The sequence below is a fragment of the Alligator sinensis genome, unplaced genomic scaffold (assembly GCF_000455745.1).
Source record: "Alligator sinensis unplaced genomic scaffold, ASM45574v1 scaffold1302_1, whole genome shotgun sequence".
Taxonomy (NCBI): domain Eukaryota; kingdom Metazoa; phylum Chordata; order Crocodylia; family Alligatoridae; genus Alligator; species Alligator sinensis.
Window position 1 is genome coordinate 108,183 of NW_005842612.1, and position 237 is coordinate 108,419.

Below are 237 nucleotides of genomic sequence, written 5' to 3' on the forward strand. Positions count from 1 at the left end.
GGTAGCCAGGGTGACGATGCGGGGTGAGATTTGGGGTGCAGGGGTCGAAGGTCAGGGCGACTGAGGGGTTGGGGGTCCCAGGGACTCAGGGTCATGATTTGAGGCACGGGGTCAAAGGTCGGGGTGCCTGCAGGGAGCAGGGTCAGGAGGACTCGGGCTGGCAGTGGGGTGAGGTCTGGAGGTCCGAGGGGCGTGGGGGCAGGGACCCAGGGCCAGGGTGGGGGGTGCGATTTGGGG